At 40.7% G+C, this 19,246-nt stretch overlaps 1 long non-coding RNA gene across 1 annotated transcript in view; it reads right to left on the bottom strand.

Annotated features, from left to right (window-relative positions):
• Positions 1-4,326: 4,326 nt before the first annotated feature.
• The window catches only part of LOC137851833 (uncharacterized), a 70,405-nt gene continuing 55,485 nt past the window's right edge, over positions 4,327-19,246 (bottom strand). The window contains exon 3 of the long non-coding RNA XR_011093512.1: positions 4,327-4,372. This is a non-coding gene — a long non-coding RNA (uncharacterized lncRNA). The remainder of the gene's footprint in view (positions 4,373-19,246) is intronic.

Raw genomic sequence — 19,246 nt, 5'->3', positions numbered from 1 at the left:
AAACCTGCAAGAGCAAGAATTTTGCCCTCCCAGCTCTATCTGTGTGCCAATGTTTTAAGTATTGCTCAGAAAATTTGGTTGGTGTTACACTGTCAGCCTTACTCATGGAGAAATGCAGGTTTGCTGGACTAACAGCACAGAGGCATGAGAAAGGACTTGCCCTGGGATTCTTCCTGGTGGTGGTGGGAAGCAAGGTGTATTGTGAGAGGAGAATATCACTGGGAATGAGACAGCAACAAACCAGCTTCACCCAAATCAGCCTGTGCAGGGTCCTCCCAGCAGCATGCTGGGTTGCAGTGTTATGGTAGGGACAAGGAAACTAATACAGATGTACATACATGCAGGCAGAGCATGTGGTAACCATTCTCAAAATGCTGGGCTCAGAGAAAGAATAGACACAGGCAGTGTGTTTACTGGTAAATTATTTGAATAAAAGCTGACAATGAATCTTTTGCAAATGTTCTGTGCAACAGCTTTTGCATGGCAAGAACCTGCTGTCCTGTGCATGGTGCCTGGCAAGAATTTAGCACTGATGGTCCTAAGGCACTGACCCTGTCACTGCTCTCCTGAAGGCACTGACAGTGCCTCTAGCACTTGTGTTAGCACTAGTGTTAGTGCTAGGCTCTAACACTGCTGCTATTTCTGCAGCCCTGCAGCAGTTTCATGCATCAAAGTCCTACTGCAGTCTCTCCTCCTCTCCACCTTTGTAGCCCCGGGGTCTTGTGGGACTCCAAAAGTCTCTCACTTCATTTTCCTTTAAGCAGATTACTTCTGGACATTCAGCTGTGGGAGGGGAATGGGATTCTGGCAACTTTAGTGATGTCCAAGGGTATTTAGGTTCAAGTGATGACAAATGAATGTAATTAATATATTAAAGTATGAGACTGTAAGTACTCCCACCCTCAGAGTAGTTTTGCTTGTTTTTAAAAACAGTTTCAAAACATAATTCATTATGTGATCTGAGGGGATGCCGAGCCAATTTCCACTTGGATCCACGTCCTCAAGGACTGTAAGGAACGTGTTATTCTGCCTAGCACCAGGGATAATGCGTGCTTCTCAAACTGAATTCATGTGAATTGCTTTCAAGTAGCAGCACTCAAGCAAGCAGCTGGTTGGACTGAAAACTCCAGTGAAGGCATCTTTGAAGGCTCAGGCACACGCACAGTCAGATCTGTCCTGGCTCTTCCTGGCAGTCACTGCTTTCACTCAGATGTAGCTTTTGGTTTGAAAATACTTGCTTGGCAGCACCACCAGCTGTGGCAAAAGGCACAGATCCTGTCTTAGGTTAATAGCTTTGTATTTCAGAAACACAATCCACACCATCAACCTCCTGTACTTGAGTACCTAACCAAAAATGTTTGGATGTTACCACTTTCTAGACCCAAACTTGGTCCCAGTGGCTGTATTCAAAACTTTGGCAGAATTCTGAAAGTGATGAGAACTTGGATTTCACTTTAGATGTTTTCAGAATTATTTTCTTTGATCTTTAGGATCAGTTGATCTTTGATCTTCATTGACCTTTATTGATCTTTATTGTTTGCTGCATTGGTTGACACATTTCCCACCATAAGAGACAATGTGTTTGGATTGCACGAGATGTTTTGCTGACAGAGACCTGACATACATACCTTTTACCTCTCTGTGTTTGTCTTTTATTTCATGGGTCTCAGGTTATTCAGAACACATGATTAAGGGGGTGAGTCAGAGAAGCAGTCTAATCCAGGTGGTCTGAATTGCCCTTGGTTGCCTCTATCTCCAGAGATAACTTACAGAGGCTATGCAGACTGGCATCTCACACTGATGCAGTAGCACAAAGATCTTCCCAGGAGGATCTGAAACATCAAGTAATCTCTTCCAATCTATTCAGTCATCCATAGGATAGGAAAATTCTCCCAATGATCTGGAAAAACTGTCACAGCAGAGCAAAGTTGGTTAATATTATGCCCTATATAGAGGCACTAAAGCATTATTAACTCAGTGAATGAGTCCAAAATCAGAAAGGATGACAGTTTAATGAAAGAAACACTCTATAAGACGTTTAAGGTATTTTGAAGCATATGCCATGCTGCATGTATATGTCATCTGGATTTATTCTTTTATTGGGAACTGTTCAACTGGGTTGCATTTGCACACAAAATTTGAAAGTGTGAACTGGAATAGATGAAGCAATTATTTTAATTAAAGCTTCTTAAAGTATATAGAGTACAAAGTTCAAATAACCAATAGCTCTGCTATTGGTACACATGGTGAACCAAACAAAAAAAATCAGAAGTCTTCCAAAACTTTCACCCATCATACCCATATGTTTCATCCATATGTTGTGTGCAAATACTGCTTATGTCAAAAGTGCTTTATACCACACAAAGCTCCAACTGAAGTCAATTAAAAGTCTGAAAATGCCCCAAAATAAATTGCTATAGTGATTCCAGTAAGGAAATCAACATGACAAGAAATGTTCCTTGAACAGCAATAATCATATAATATCCCTCTGGTCAGCTGTAAAAATAATGATTTTGCATTTCCCAATGAAAATTAAAATATTGAGTTCTGAGGTGCACACTTACAGTCTAGTAAAATATTCACTTTGACATGTAACAAAAATACATGCAATTTCTGAACAATGTGGCTTTGTATTATTCTAAATATTTAATTACTATGATTTATCCAGAAAGCAATATTGAACCTTTACAGTTGAGACAGGAGGTGTCTTCATAATGTCTTGGAGTCAACTGAATTGTGCAGTCCAGGTACAGGACAGATTCTTTTTCTAATTACACTAAAAATATTTATAATTTCAGTTTGGAAAGAGCTTGATAAGAACATAGCCCTTAATAAGGCTAGCCCCATTCTGCCTTGCTTGCTGCACTGTGTGGTATGAGAGGGCAGTGACCGTGCAGCTGCACAGCCTCTCCATCACAGGTAGGATTCACCCAGACCATGCAAACCTGCACACTGCAGACTGCTGTGACAGATATCCAAGCTGTTTCTGTCTGGTTCAGCTTAAGTGGGAAAATCAGTCTGTCCAATGCAGTGCTCTACAAACCTAGGCTACCTAGAGGAAGCAACATGGTGCTGTCATTCGACTGATCAGTTGCCTGGGTCAGAATCACAGAATATCCACAGTTGGAAGGGACCTACAAGGATCTTTGAGTCCAACTCCTGGGTCCACATGGGACCACCCAAAATTCAGACCCTATATCTGAGAGTGTTGTCCAAGTGCTTCTTGTACTCTGGCAGCCCAGTGCTGTGACCACTGCCCTGGGGAGCCTGTCCCAGTGCCCGACCAGCCTCTGGGTGCAGACCCTTTCCCTAACCCCCAGCCTGACCCTCCCCTGTCCCAGCTCCATGCCGTGCCCTCGGGTCCTGTCGCTGTCCCCAGAGAGCAGAGCTCAGCGCCTGCCCCTCCGCTCCCCTCGTGAGGGAGCTGCAGGCCGCCATGAGGCCTCCCCTCAGCCTGCTCTGCTCGGGGCTGAGCACACCGAGGGACATCAGCCCCTCCTCATGCATCTTGCCCTCTAGACCCTTCACCATCTCTGTAGCCACTCTCTAATAGTTTCATGTCTTTTTTATACTGTGGTGCTGAAAACTGCCCAGTACTAGAGGTGAGGCCGCACCAGCACAGAGCAGGATGGGATGTTAGCTGTAACTATCCCAGACAGACCTGCACAGCACTGCACAGGGATTGCTGTCTCCATTCCCTTTCTAGCGGAGTGGAGGTCATCTGGATCAGTCTGGGATTAGAGAGTTGGAGGAGTAAGGGAAGGAAACATGGAGCTTGTGAGAAATACCCTAATGGAAATGTAGAGCTGGGACACAGAGCTGCAGCCCACATCTCCTCTTAGACCACTGGGTTCAGTCCTCTGAAAAACTCATGGTCCCAGACATGAGGTTGGTGTTGAAAGTAAGATTTAACCTGTGGACTGTCACTATGAACAAAATATCGTAGCTACAATACAGAGAAATGCAACTACATTAAAATTATTATACTTGATATTAAACTAGTACTTTCTGATTTGCATGAACAATCTAATTTTCAGATATTTTGTCCAATATATGAGAGGCATTGAATGACTCAGGTATTTGCCCTGCCCACTGCAGTGGAGTAGATATGGTAACTGTCTATACTGCAAGTAACATGCTAAATCCTGTTTTATATATTCATATCCTTCAAAATATGAAATCTCTCTATTAATAATTACTATATTTTTTCTTACCTTTTGGGTTCAAAGTTTGTTTTTTGTTTGTTTGTTTGTTTGTTTTTTGTTTTATTGTTTTTTGCAGCTGCTGCTAAACCCAGGCTTTTGATTTCCCAGAGGCTGGGACAGCTACACTTCTCCATTTGCAGAAATATTCAAGCTCCTTCAGACTATGCCTGAAATAAATACTTGAAATTTAGTTCACCTCAGACAAAAGTTAAAGCAACGGGAAGTGTAAAAGCCATACAGTTTTCTCTTAACAAAGTGAATAAGGCAGCTACTAAGGCTTTTGCAGAGTTCAGTGAAAGCCTGCCCACTCGGAGGTGGATCCACAGCCTGGAAATCATGGAACCTTTCCCTGACTTTAGCGGGACTGGAATCAGCCTTTCTGCAACATTGCCATTTGTTTTCCTGCTCAGGTTTTGTTTCTAGGACAATTTATCAATGGAGGCTCAGATTTACATCATGACACACACACACAAAAAATATATTGGTTCATACATTGGCGTGAATTCAGTTTTAGTAGAGAAGGAAAGTAAAACCTGCCCTTGCATCCTTCCGAAGCACGTCATTTCACCGGCAGTAGTGCCAATGTCCTGGCTTAGTCGGATGATTATATAAGCTGTCACGTTGCTGATTTGGCAGTTTCTCCTGCTTTCTCTACTTCCACTTGCTTCAGAGAACGGCGGTGGAGAGTCGGGTCTGTTGACTTGGGTTCATCCAAGGAGGCTGACTCACCCAAAATGCCCATATCCTCTGGGGCAATGCCTAATCTGCAACTGTATTGAAGCCCTCCAAGACAACTTCAGATTTGTGTGAGTTTATTACAGTGTCCTTGAATGTTTCCCAATAACCCTTTTCAGATACATAGTAAACTGTTTCCTAAATGAACTCCAAGCCAGGACACGAGCCTCCCTCATTCATTTATATGCTGCTGGCTTCATGCAAACAACACTAGCTCTGCGGTTTTGTGAAATGGACTCATTTATCACTGAATGTGATGGTGATGATACCACCACCCTTTACTTATGTCGGATGCCTCACAGCTGTCTGATCAGACAGATTTCTTGGTTTCTCTGGCAAGGCTTCATGAAAGGCACAATGCTAAAGATGAAAGGTCAATTTTATATAATGGATGAAAACAATGAGTAGCAGATTAAACTAGCTTTCTGGTAAATGGTGCCATTACTTTCCAGTAAATAATGTCATGAATTACTTGATGAATAACATAAGTTGTGAGATAAAAAAGATACTCATTAAGTGATGGAAAATTAGGCAGCTCTATAAACTCAAATATGCCTTTGGTTTTCTTTCCAGTATGATCTAGTCCTTAAAACATTTACTAACAGGTCATTTTAGCTAGACTAATGAAATCTGTGTATGAGTTTAAGCTAAATTCACTCTATGGAGATAGTACTCTTTAAGCAGCCTTTATTTTATGATTTACAAAAATGTGAGATGGTACAAGGGATGCAGCCCCTAGAAACATTCTTTCCAAATATCACATTCAAAAGACCCTGAGCATCTCCCCACAATCCTCGCCCCTCTGACCCTCCTCACCATTTGCATCACAGCCATTTTAAGCAATCATTTCAATTTCTCTTCATGAGTCAAAAGCACCTCCCCTGCCAGGAAATACATGGAGAAAGTTTCTCTGCAGAGGTAGGAGCTTTTCCGTGGTTTTGCTTTCAGAGAAATTACAGCTGGCATGGCTTCTAGCCAGAACAGCAACCGGAACCATTCCTTCTTCAGTGGAAGGGAATTGCTAAAAAGAGGAAAGATTTCCAGCCTAAAATACTCAATTCTGTTGTTTTTCCAGAAGCATAGAAGCCAAAATCAGTGGGGAATCTTGCATGAAGGACAGGAGGAAATGTAATCTGGTCAAGTAAGAAAATATGTTTAAAGTAACTGTCTTTCAAACTCCTCAGCAGAGCTGGACATATCCTAAAGAGCACTTATGAGCCATAGCTGGTGGGTCTACGAACAGGAAAAAGCAACTCTAGAAAGCACTTCTAGGAAGCAGAGTGGAGGGCCATAAATATATCCTGTTAGTACTGAACTTGATAAGCTGAGAAAGAAATTACAACAAGTAGTTGAGTGTGACCCCGAGGAGTCTCATTTTAGTAATAAAGCAGGGTCCCTTCCAGTTCTCTGTCACCACATTTAAAAGCCACTTCATGTAAGTGTGTTTTAGCCATTTTATTTTCTCTTTCATAAGCACTGGTGTGAAAGAGTATCTCTTTACACAGAAAGGTTGCTGTGGGTGTGAACATGTACCCCTCGCTGCAAGACCTCACAGAGGGCTCTGTGTGTCAGTCTGTGTCCTCTCCTCTTCATTTTGAAGGTCAATCAAAATGATGTAGCACCATAAAGACCTCTGTCCACTTTCCATGGTTCTTCTCAGCCACCTTACACCTGCACAACTTCTCCATGCCCTCATGCATGAGCCCATCCCCACAATACCAACTCCTTCTCAAGTCTTCAGCCAGTGAGCACAGACAAGTGGTCAAAATCTGCTAGTGAGTAATGCCTGCCAGAGCAATGGGCTCTGTTCCCTGGGCACATGGTGCTGGAGAGCCTGTTGAGACTCCCTCTCCTCCTCTGACAGACAGGGCTGCAAATCAGCTGAAGATGTTAATCAGACAAACAAATATTTATACAGTATCATTGACCGTTGCAGCCCGGGGTTGCTGTGGAAAAAAACAACACTGTAAATTTTTATAAACATTTCTTGCTCATGTCCTTTTCTTTAGAAATTACAACACATTTGCTTTCTAAATTATTTTCAGGGGGGTGAGGAATGAACAACAAAAATACATATTTTGCAATTATAATTCAACCCCGGTTTAGCCAGAGGAAGCAAATTTGCAGATATATTTTCATCCAAACTGGCCTCCTTTGATATTTCCATCTTTTTCCATCTTGTCTGGATAACCAAACACAGATCATAGGAAAAAAAAAAAAAAAAAAGTAAATAAAAAATCTGCTATTATTCATTTCTCCTTTCTGGCTGCTGTAGGGACCTCTGTTTATTGTTTGTTTTGGAATATATAATAGCTTCTCTTCCTTACATGTCTGTTTTCTGGCTTCTGTCTCATCAGGACATGTTACCCTCACTCAGTGCACAATGAGTTTGACAGCCGGGAGACCGTCAGCAGGATCTCTTTTTGAATCATCAAGAAATCTCTACCTAGATTCAAGAAATCTCTAGCTCTGTTCAAGCTCTGAACAGAAAGTGTGAAGAGCCCCTGTCCTGCTTTTCTTGTAGGGACCCAAATCCCAAGTCCAACACCCAATGCCAAACTGATCCCATAAACGGGGCAGGTTGTTCCTCCAGCTCCTCAGCAATTCCCTTGCATTGCTGATGTAGATTAGGGAACTGCCACCTGGCTCTCTGTAGATTAGGGAACTGCCACCTGGCCTTTCACCCAAGCAGTTTTATTTTGGTAAATTAATTCATTCTCACTATCTGCATTCACAGTCCTTCATCCTGCCCAGAGATCCAAGCTTTTGGGACAGATGCTATGAAACTTAAGAGCATGATAGTCCCTTGCACAGAAGAATGGGTAACCTGTGCAGGTGACATTCAGTCTTTCATCTTCTTGCTCAACATGGGGAAATAAAAACTGTCAGGTTTGGTCTTCAGCTATCTTAAAAAGTAAAGTCTGATGTAAGCCAATCTGGGCTCCTTTGACAGATCTCCCAAGTGTAGAAACACAGAATCCTTTAGGTCGGAAAAGACCTCTAAGATCATCTAGTCCAACCTTTAACCTAGTACCGAAGAGTGCTAGTGACTAGTTTCTAGTAAGGTAGAAGTGACTGAGGTGACTCCTGCCAGACTTTTTTTACCCACTGTTGGACAAGAGGTGTGCACGGAAGGTGGGCACAACACCAGGACAGTCCAGGTCTGGGATGGGGGCTTACGAGACCCCTGTGTTCTGGTTCATCAGCCATTCTGCAGAGAGGTGCACCCTCAAGGTCCCTTGGCAAATGGTGGGCAGCAACTGTAGGCCCATATAAAGGAGATTAAATAGTGGAAATTGCAAAGCCAGGCTTACTTAGGTAAGTCTGACTTTTGTTATTTGTTCTATTCAGACATTTTAAAGTACTAAATTCTATACTTGATGTTTTGTTCCAACTACCCTAAACTGTTAAAACACTAAACCAAAAGCCTCTGCCAATCTGGAAACAATAAATCTTGATGCTGGAACATTAATCGGGTTTCCAAACACCCTCCTAAATAGCACTTAATTTGAATTATGGATACTAGCTGCAGCTGTGTTCAAATAACAAGGACAAGCATGGCTCCATCACACTAGGACGTGACTGCAGCTTCACAGTTTTATCACTGAGCTGAGGGGTCATTTCTAATTGCTGTGTTAGCAGAAAACCAGCATGGCCAACACTGTTTGGAAATGCCATCAAGATGTCTTCTGCAGTCATGCTTGATGTGAAAGCAAAGCCTAGTGTCCAGGCTGTGGCCACTGCAAAATGTTTCTGAAAACCAAGGCCTGATCTGCTTCGTTTTCCACTCAGATTGCTTGGACAGGCCCTTGAAAAGGTGTCTGTACTCTCCCTGTGACCTACAGACCACATTTCAGCAGAAAGCTCTTTCCCTGGTGCAACAGGCTTTCTCTGCTAATTGCAGAGCCAAACTTGACCTTGTGCTCTTGCAGGAGAGGAGCTCAGTGGTTGATCACATCTTTCTTAGCTCCCATTTACAATAACCAGCTATAGAAATCATCTATCAAAACCCATAGCACATATTTTGCAATCAAGACAAGCAATAATTACCTCAAACTGCACTACCTGAGTGAAGAAAGATGGTTCCCCATTTCTTCATGTGTTTTCAATATATTTCTGTGATATAACTTAGCAGATGAGAAACATTTTGAGAGGATGCAGAGATTCCCAACATTAAGAATAAGGCATCCAAAACCTTATCCAGATATTTATAAAAATTTCTTAGCCAGCCAGCACAAGGACCAGGCAGATTTAGAGCAATGCAGTCAAACTGTATCAGCTGGAGGAAGTGATCAGCAATTCTGTAAGTAGTCAGCCGCACGGTACATCTGCAGTACCCTTGGCTGTGCAAAATGTGCCACAAAAAGTAGAATGGGAATTTTTCAAGGCACATCTTTAATGTTTCTTCTGTTCTTTTAAGAATTCTAAAGCTAGGTTTGAAATAACCTTTTGTCTGGAGTTAGTTACCCTTGGGGGTTTTTGCTGCCTGGACATGGTCCTGGGCAGCCTGCTTTAAGTGGCCCTGCTTGAGCAGGAGCATGGGACCAGATGAGCCCCAGAGGTCCCTTCCAACCTCAACCATTCCGTGATTCTGTGATTCTGTTTTTAAAGGCAGTTTTCTTCTGATGATTCAAAACCAACCAACCAAAAAACAAACACTCATTTAAAAAAAAAAAAAAAAAAAAAGATAAAAAAGATTATTTCTTAAACTCAAAATTAAACTCAAAATAAATAAATAAATAATCATTCTTAACAACCTGTTCTTAATTTCTGGACCCTAAATATTGAAAGGAAGCACTTTGCCCATAACTGCAAACAATAAAAAAAAATCCTGTTCATTCTTCTCAGCCACTCTACTGCTGCCCAGTCTGACTAAGCCTGATGAATTTCTAGCTCAGATTACAGTAAGCCCTCCCACATCTCACAGGATCATTTCTGAATTGTAAACAAGAACCCAAAAATACCCTCATGGTGCAGCTGTGCTTGTGGCCAAACTTCAATGTGCTATTACTTTAATTTGACTCTTATAAGCATGAACAGATTCACATCTTCAGGCAGGAAAGCACCCCATCAGTGGTTTCTTTTCTCTTGATTTGTATGCATGCCTCTGACTCTCGCTGTGCCTGCCACAGCCAAAAGGAGAACCAGATCTCCATTTCACTCAGCCTTGCATAAATAAAAATATCATTAAGCGCTATTTAAAATATGTTACATTTAACAAATCGACATGAAACCCCTCACAATTTATTGCACTTGGCAATATTAATAAATGTGGTCTATATTTTACAAATCAAGAACATGTTTGCTGGAGGTGTGTGCACTTGAAATCACTTCTATCCACAATTTTGCTCTTATTTCCATCAGGAAGTGTTTTCTCCTGTTTTACTGCATACATGTCTATCGGAGTGACTACAAGATATGTTTTAGTCAAACAATATATTTTCTCTCTTCCCACCAGATGGGAAATGCTTTCTCTGCATCGAAAATGTCATCTTGTATTGATTATCAGTCACAATAAATGCATTACTAGCTTAAATTGGTTCCTTTAAAATAAATTAAAAAAAAAAAAAAAAAAAAAAAAAAAGAATCAGAAGACAGAACAATGGGAACAAGTAAACATCGCAAAATGCTTTGCCTCTTTACTATGGAAAGTCTTTGGTTTAAGTCAGTAATGCTATCCTCCTCCCCCTTATGTGAAATAAATTGTTACTTATTTTTTCTTTTTCTAACTAAAAGGTATATTTTATCAAATTGTCACAAATCACAGACCTTTATACATTCCACAAGCACTGGTAGATGCAAAGAGATGTGTCAGTCTATGACCCACTGATGTCCCTGATATGGCATTTGCATGATGTATCTGCCTCATAAAAGGCTACAGAAGCTCCTATGTTTGTTTGTTTGATTGATTTCTTGTTTGTTTTCTTGTTTGTTTGTTTCATTGTTTGTTTTAAATCCAACTTATTTCAAGTCTCACTTTTTTACACCTTCTCTGAGCAACTCCTAATCCAGCCCAGACACAGTTTCCTTGCAACCATGAATCCTGCAGCTTCCTAGACTCAGGTGGAGACATTTGGCCAGACATCTCTCCTTTTGAGATCTCTGAGCAACCAAGACCCCAAATCACTCCTGGGTCAGAGTCTGCCCTTCAAGGAAGAGATGACAGCAGACACGAGTAAGAAGGCAGCAGGATCTCCTGGAATACTGAAGCCTATCAAAACTGAACCAGAGGAGAGTGGATCTGCAGAAATGCGCCCATTGGTTTCAACCATCTTTGGACAGCTGGACTTTCATTAACCCACCACAGAACCAACGAGATCCTCGTGCAAAGTGTGCCAGTGCAAGAACTGTGCTTTAAGTGCAATGTAAAATTCAGGGGTTGATCCTCAGACTCCCTTGCTGGAATTACCTGCAGCTCCTTTCCTGTAACCTCCAGGCCTTGCCCCTTGTTGCTCCCACCCAGGTTAGCCTGTTGACACTCTTCGTATATCCAGGGGCAAGCCAGAACTTTATGGCAAAACTTACAAATCAAGACATTTGACTGCCTTATCGCATTTAAGTATTTTAAATATTTTTTTTATGATGAAAAGGCATTTTATGTTCATTGTTAAAACTGTCAGGGCTCATTTTTCTAAATTTGTGGGTTTAAACTAAGCCAACTATTATGCTTACTCCTGATGGGTACGCTAAACAGATTTCACTACCTGCCTTGTCCTTTCTGTTATGTATTAAAATTCTTACCCCCCTTCTTCATTGATAGCACTGTAAATGTGATTTGATGAATCTGTTGTCAAGAGGCTGTCATTCTTTTCAGTTTCATATTTCTCAAATGAAAATATGTTGGAGATGAGATTATGTACTCACAAACACATGCTCTTCTCCCACTGTGCTTCTTTATAGCAAGGCTGATTTTGACCGGCTGACCTCAAGTCAGCAGAAACGTTGCATGTGTTCATACTTAGGGATTGGTGGTATTTTTTTTTTTTATTATTATTCTGCCCTTACATTCTCTGTATCTGACTTTCAGAGAATCAACAATACAAATAAAACATTCCTAACTGACATAATTTATTAATCATAGCTACAGAGAAGAACAAAGGGTGTTAATTATCCTAAATATATAAATATTTTTGTCATCTCAACTCTTCTTGGTCTTGAAAAAGATGCTCCTATATCGCCTTTGCTGCTGAATCTCATCCCATATTTGCAGTAAGCATTGTCTGGTTTCAACAGAGTCCTTTTTATCAATCCTCTTTAAATTCAGATACCCAGATGTCCTGCTGAGAGTCATGTCTTGACTTTGCAAAGGCATCATGAGCATCATCACTGGGTGTGTTTACTCATTTTACCTATTACTTTCCCCTGTGCTCACACTACTTCTCTGCAGTAGTGGCTGGGACTTATTTCCAAAAACTTATTTTATGCAAAAATATTGGCATAAATCATATTGTCAGAATGGAAACCAAGTTAAAAAGTAGCCATAGGAATTCACTGCCTTCTGAAAAAGGCTGGGGGAAAGATAGGTTTTAAGAGTTACTAACTTGTGAAGTGGAGCTTAGCCGAGGAAAAGATTGGGTCCAGGAAATATGTCCACAGTGAAATATGTAGACGTATGGAAGGACTGGACATTCTTCCCAGATAAACTTTCTCGATATTAATGGCTGTGTTTTTAGCATTAAATGAGTATTCCATCCAGATTTGGGACAGAATCCAAGGATTTTGTTGCATTGAGGTATGCATTTAAGTGGCATCTTGACCTGGGGCCAGAATTCAGGGGCTCCTTTGGGGTGGCTCTGTGCAGTCAGGGGAGTCATGCCCACGCTGGAGCTGCTTGCCCTCTGAAATGTGCCATCACCCAGCTGCAAACACTCCCAGCTCCTCTTCCAGGAGCTCCTTACTAAAACATACTGTACGCTATACTAGATAAGGGCAAGAATTTCAGGGATTTTTTTCAAATGATTAAAGAAGTTGCATCATTGCTAATACATCATCTCTAACACAGCACTCTCTGCCAAGGAAAATCCCACGCAATCACATAAAGGCAACAAGCAAAGCAGCAGACATGAGCAAACCCAGAATTCCTGAATGCCTGTGTTAGGCTGCTACTGTTGCCTACAACACAGACTTCACATGAAAGACCCAGTACACTGATCCATACATTATTTAGACATCTAAGCTGCTTGCCCACAAATCTCCAAGGCTAGGCAGTGCAGGCTGCCTGGGGAGACGAGAAACAACAGGTACAAAAGGCAGACCCCTAGCCCATGTTGTACTCAATTAATGATAATTAACGATACAAAGGGAACTTGGGAAACATTTTTGAAGGTTTATTTTTTGTCTATGTGGGAAGCAATACAGGTTTATTTACTAGAGGAGTATTATAAGAGAGAAAGGCACTTTCAGAGGTTTTATGTGGCACTGTTTTATAACCATTATGAGTCCATATCTGAATCTGTAAAAGTTACCGTGGGTAAAAATGCTCTGGTGACTTAGGACAGCATGTAGAGAGTCCATTCAATAAGTGGGACCCCAAAGTTAAACTCCGTGTGCAGCTGGAAGAAGGCAGGATTCAGACAGCACCCTTCTCACAGGGCAGGCTGGGAGGTATGATGGCAGATGTGCACCTTCTTGCACACCAAGGCCATGCCACCGGGGAGGAGAGGACATTTCCATGTGCTGCACAGAGGGAGCAAGTGCAAGCAAATCCTTGGGCTCTTCTGTGGGACATTCAGCCTGGGGCTGTCTGCTTCCAAGGGTAATGCAGTACTCCTACACCTTTGTGCAGAGCAATACTGAGCAACAGGTCTAGGAGCAAGGCCAGAGAGGCCAAAGTTGGCCTGACCAGCACTGTGTCCTATACAATGCACAGTGGTCCTATGCAATGCCCAGCTCCCACAAGAGAGAGATGGAAGGCTCACGTGAACATGTGTGCACACAGATGGCTCTTCCCTCCAAGGTAGACTCAGAAGCCTCAAAAGGACTTCCAGAGAGGATGTCCAAAGCTCCAACACAGGAAGAAATACATTTTGTCATCATGATGGATGCTGGTTTGGGATATTCTTTAAACTCCCCCAGTAAAGGACATTCTGAAGCCTTTCAAAGTAATCTACTATGGAGCTTCATTGCCTGACTGACAAAAATATGTTCCTCTCTAACCAAAACCCTTCTTGCTACAATTTAAATTCATAACTTCTCTTCCTAACCACAACACACAAAATGAAGAAATTATTCCCTTGTGGCCAACAGCAGCCTTTTTTATATTTGATATTTGCTGTCATATTCTACCCTCAAGTTTTTCTCCTTCAGGGTAAGTAATTCCAATTCCTTCAGTCTTCCTTCCCTGTCCTGTTTTCCAGGCCCCCATCATTCTCCAGACAGACAGCTTCTGGTTGATCCACATCTATCTCAAAGCATGGCACTACAGTGGGAGGTAGCAGTTCCACAGAGGCTTTGCCAAAGCTGAGAGGAGCAGAAATAGTACTTAGCCCAGTAGTAACGCTGGTGTGGTAGCCCAGTAATGGTGGTCACCATTCAAAGTCTGGGTGCAGCACTGGATCTTCACCATGACTGGGTGCATCCACTGTCAAGGATCCTGTGATCCACTACAGGCTAAAGTCCTCTGACAGCAGAACAGCTGTCAAGCCAGTTGTTTTTCAGTTGTGTTTCAGCATTTGTGGTCTTATCTCAGGAAAGCATTCATAATATTACAGCTTTAAAGCATCTCAAAATACTACTCGCTTGATAACATCCTCTTTTTTTTTTTTTTTCAGTCTAAATCTCCAGTCCTTCTGGAATTCCAGTCCTGCCCTCCAATGCATGCCAAGTCCCTCTGAGTTGTTGTGACAGCTTATTTAAAAAGCATTTGAATGCAGCCCAGTCTTACCAGCACATGTCACTAGGGAGGAGACCACAGACCACAGACCACACACTGCAGTTGTTCTGATGTGCTCACTTGGGCCCATGGGATGGAGGCTCTCCATCCCCGCAGTAGCACCTTTCTGGAGCCACAGTGCTGGTACCTCAGCCTTCCCCCATGAACCGCAAAAAAAACTCCAGAGCAGAGGTTAACCCTGGGTCACTGCAGTAGGGACTGCTTGCCTAAAGCTAAATTCTGTTTAAGCAAAGGTCCATGCTTTTCCTTCCTCATGTTTCTACTAGGAATTTTAGGTCAATGGATTTCATCAGGAAAAGAATTAAAAATTTTCTCACTTTTCTCTTCCAAGGTCAGTGTGTTCAGTATGTCCAAAAACTATGGTAAAAAAACAAACAAACAAACAAAAACCAGAAAGGGTCTGAAGCTGAGCAGAAGTAGCTCAGCTTTGAGTAGGAGGCATAAGGCAGTAGGATTTTCTTAGAAAATAAAAAACATCAAAAACACACAGAGCATACATTATCTTTAACGTTAAAAAGCTCCACACTGTGCAATAACATAATATACATTGAATGATTTCATGAGAAAAATGTAGCTGAAACCTTTTTCATTTTAAACTCTAGTTTATCTTCTCAAATTATTAGAAAATACCAGAGAAGATGTTACCTAAATTTCACATTATGTGGTCTCAATTCATTAAGCTTCTTGGCTGTAGTGTATTCAGTTCTACAGAAATCTGTGTCCAGTTCTCAAAGCTTGCATGCTAGACACAGGATACTGCAAGTCAGGATGAGGAGGAATTGTTTAGGGCTAACCAGGAGCACCCAGTGGACATTTTATTTTGTATAGATTATCCTGCTAGGCAACAAGATCGTTTGAATCTCAAATTTATTTTATTTTTATTTTTTTTTTTCCATACCACAGGACAGAAGCAGTCATTTGCCTCTTTTCATTACGGTCTTGAAGATCAGAACTAACACCAGTGAGGCTGTTAGGGTTATAGCCATATCAGGAGGACCTGGTAAAAATAGGAGAAGACTCATTCTCAGATTTTCTTTTTTATGGCAGCAAAGAGAAATTTTATGTCATTTCCTATTGAAAAAAAAAATATATATAAATTTGAAATTTTATTTGATTAATTTTGCATTTTGCAAAAATAATACTTGTATTTTATGAGTCAGCTTTACAGTGAAAGTTATTTTCCTGCTCTTTCCATTCTGCTCCAGTTAATTAGGTAATTATTGTCCATTATTCCAAACTTAAAAACTAACCTTTCATAAGATAACACTAAAACTTTTCAGTATCTCACATTACCAAAATGTTTCGAACTTCTGTTCTGTGGCTTAATCACTTCCAAGTGCTTCTTCAAGAAATCACTGAAAACATTTCCAAGTTTTATTAAGATAACTAGGTAGGGAGAAAAAAAGAAATACCCAGAACATTTCAGTTATAATACAGATTAAAAGCACCCCTTTAATACCTAAACAAAATGAAGTACTTTGTGACCAAGAAAAGTGCCTTTAGTTTTGTGCCTTAGTTCGCATTCATAAGCACCTAGTATAAATATACAAATCTGATTCAAGTCCTATCACATTCAGATTTTCATATATAAAATGCAAATTTGAAGATTTGCAAAACTAGTGTTTTGCAAAAATTGTTTGAAAATAATTCTTAACATTTTTTGCAAAACTAGTGTTTTGCAAAAATTGTTTGAAAATAATTCTTAACATTTTTTGGTTATCAAAATTTGTATGTGAGTCTATACACCAAATTTTGGGCAAATATGAACGTAGCAAAGGTATTTCTGGTACTGTCTTTCAACTTAGCTCACCAGAACTCACAGGTATATATGACCTCCTCTATATCTTAACCTAAGTTGGTGCATTGCCTCCTTCCAGAGTGTTGTACCATAGCTATATTTTAGGGAAGACTTCTGTACACTGTTTTCAGAGGGGTATACTCTGGGACCACTGATGTTTGACTACTTCAAAAAATCCTTCAGCCTGAAGAGATTCTTTGCATTTATGTTTATTTAAGAGCATTTCAAGTTACTGAAAGGATAAAAGCATCAAGTGCAGATCACACAAGGCCTAAAAACCATCTCCCAGCCTGTTGCATTTTGCCTTGAATCTGTGAAGTTACAGTTTTACAGCTAACGTAGCTGAGACCTGGTTCATAATTTGGACCTGAACATGGCCCTCCATATTGCTGCAGCTTTGACACATGTGTGTGCAATCATAAGCAGCCCCCCTGATATCTCTCTCCTACAGCAAATCCTGTAGCAGCATTATTATAACCATACATAGCTACATATAATAGCTGGAATCCAACCAGCAGCCAGATTTGAGGGATCATCCATAAAAGTTTCACATAGCTAAAGAGAGCAGTCAACCCACTCTTAATAAATTTAACATTTTCACAGATTCTCTGGTCAGCTTCACAGGCTAAGGTACTCTTTAAAGAGACATATACATTTATATGCATATACGCAGGTCACCTGGAAAACATCCAAACCCTTCCTTAAAGCAGTCAGGCACAAATTTCTAGATGTATTAAGCAAGATCTTTGTGCTGTAGTCATGATACTGCTCACAGTACTGCAGATTTATTTGGTGTAGCAGTGGGTTCAACAGAATTTCAGACCTGCAAATATGTCATAAGATAAGCATGTCAGAGGCTGTGGGTATGTCAGGTAATTTGACTTGTACACCTATCTTTGTTCTGGCATCTGCCCATTTGTGATATACACAAATGATACAGCATAGGGAGTACAGAAGACCTGACTGTTACTGGTACTTGTTAAAGTAAGACATGAAATGGTAAATATTATCTATCTACTTGGTTTAGAGAAGTCAGGTAATATATTTCTGGCAGGCTGAAAGACTATCTGATGTGGTACACGACATTTGTATCTGATACATGATTAAATGCCAACATGTAAGTTGAAACTCTACAGGTCTGTTTTACTGTATAGTTTCTAACAAAAAGATGTTTAACTGTGGTAGGAGAAAATACATGTTAGAAATAATCTGTCTGAAAAAAAAAAAAAAAAAAGCATGCTACATATTGTGAGCAAGGCCTCACCTCTAAGAGTTGTCACAGGCAGCCTGCTGTGGATGTTGATGCAGAAGAAGAAAGAAGCAAGGACACAGAAAACAAGCAGTGACCTGGCATTAAGTGGCAGGTTGAAGGCTGTCACTCCACTGGGCATAACCTACATTATGTGTGCAATAATCATAGTAACTGAAGCATACTGACACTTGCACTTGCACTTGACGCTTGACACTTGCACCAGGAGCTGAGCTTCAGAGTCTGAGCTGCCTGTATTTGTCAGCTCAGGTGAACTTCATCAGAATCAGGCATCAGGACATTTGCACATGTGGGTCAAGCTCTTTTAAAATAAGCTTCCTGAATTCTTATGGTTCCTTGTTCTAGAATTAGGGATAGTTTCCAGGGTCTTCACGGGGAATGGTCTATAACTATTACTGTAAGAAGGTGCCTCAGTGATGGACTGAATGGTAAGAGAAGAGCAAAGAGCCAACTCCAGCCAAAAATAGAGCAGAAATTGCTACTTGCAGTTTAGAAAGACCTCAGATATAAAAAGTCAGACAGTGTTGAGCAATTATCTGTGTTCAGCAGTCTCACACACATTTGTATGCCTACTTCTGATAAATCAGGAAGCAGAAAAGTCAGGGTAAAGGCAGCAAGGCAGTTTTATTTTTTCAGTATTTTGAACCCAACTAGGAGCAAATAATTTTGAGAGATGCACTCAGTGACCTTTCATTACTTTCAACAAGAAGAATTAATACCAGAATTAACATAATGAATATTTTGGTCAGCCATCCATATTTCTAAAGTCTGTCCTTTTCTCACCATGTTTACTTGAACTGAAAAGGGCAAGGGAACATGTCTTAAGGGAAATACTATCTGGAGGGCATCAATAATGCCATTACAGTTTAATAACAATTCATATATGGTCATTCCCTAATTGGAAAATTAAGTGTACATTGATTGATGCTTACACTTTCTGATGTCTACTAGGTGGTCTAAGTATTAAAACAATCCCCAGAGTATTTTTCTTCATCAAGCCCATGTTTCTGGTTATTTCTGCAAATTATGAAGTCACACCACTTCCACCTTTCTTTAGCATTTGCCTTCTCTAAGCTACCAAGAAAGTTATATTTAATCATGAGAGAGGGAAATAAGATGCCTGGTTGAATACAGGACCGGGAGATGAGAACACCCAACCCAATTCCATCCTAGACAAAGCCCTCAGCATGTAACTTTTTGGAAAGGAAGACCAGCCCATATATAAATTACCAAGTTTAATAGGTGAAACTCAAGCCATTAATTCTTATGTAATATTTTAAGATAAAAATCTATATAAATACAGTCTTCTATGTTTTTTAGCTGTAGAGAACATATGGTTTCAAGTC

Source organism: Anas acuta, chromosome 2 (assembly GCF_963932015.1).
Source record: "Anas acuta chromosome 2, bAnaAcu1.1, whole genome shotgun sequence".
NCBI lineage: Eukaryota > Metazoa > Chordata > Aves > Anseriformes > Anatidae > Anas > Anas acuta.
The sequence above is the reverse complement of the archived record's forward strand: the minus strand, read 5'-3'. Positions and strand labels throughout refer to the sequence as shown.